The sequence below is a fragment of the Heptranchias perlo genome, chromosome 35 (assembly GCF_035084215.1).
Source record: "Heptranchias perlo isolate sHepPer1 chromosome 35, sHepPer1.hap1, whole genome shotgun sequence".
Lineage (NCBI taxonomy): Eukaryota > Metazoa > Chordata > Chondrichthyes > Hexanchiformes > Hexanchidae > Heptranchias > Heptranchias perlo.
In genome coordinates, this window is record NC_090359.1 from 9,116,034 (window position 1) to 9,116,726 (window position 693).

Sequence of the window (693 nt, forward strand, 5' to 3'; positions counted from 1 at the left end):
ATATTCATCCAGAAGTCCTGGGTTTCAGTCCAATCCGAAGCCACTGTGGATGAATTTTGCATTGCTCACTGAACTCTGCTCAAATCAGCAAAGTCCTGATTGGCGGCCGGAGGTGTTGCGAGTGTAAGATGTGAATAACGTGAAGTATCAATCAAAGTGCACAATTTCTGTTTAATCTTCAACCTTTTCTAGTTCTGACGACGGATCATCGACCTGAAACGTTAACTCTGTTTCTCTCTCCACAGATGCTGCCTGACTTGCTGATTATTTACAACATTTTCTGTTTTTTTTTTCAAATTTCCAGCATCGGCAGTATTTTGCTTCGAATATCTCCTTCTGTGGTTGTGTCAAATTTTGTTTGAAAACGTGACTGTGAAGCCCCTTGGGATCTTTTGCTACCTTAAAGGAGCCGTGATCGTATAGTGGTTAGTACTCTGCGTTGTGGCCGCAGCAACCTCGGTTCGAATCCGAGTCACGGCATAGTTTTTGTCTTCTGCCTCTCTTGCTCATCGAATGCAGTAATATTTCAATCTTTAACACATGGAATAAAACCAAATATTCCATCAAATCCCAGCACTCTCACATGCCTGTACTTCATGTGCCGCAGTTCAAACCCGCCTGTTCTCCCAGCTTTTTCTTCCTTCCACAGTCAATAGGCCGCCTTTACTTTCCTCCTTCCATTTCATGGACACT

At 43.3% G+C, this 693-nt stretch overlaps 1 non-coding gene across 1 annotated transcript; it reads left to right on the plus strand.

Moving 5' to 3' along the window:
* The first annotated feature begins 408 nt into the window (after positions 1-408).
* On the plus strand, positions 409-480 carry trnah-gug (transfer RNA histidin (anticodon GUG)). Its single transcript has one exon. It is a non-coding gene; the product is annotated as a tRNA-His (tRNA).
* The last annotated feature ends 213 nt before the right edge of the window (positions 481-693 follow it).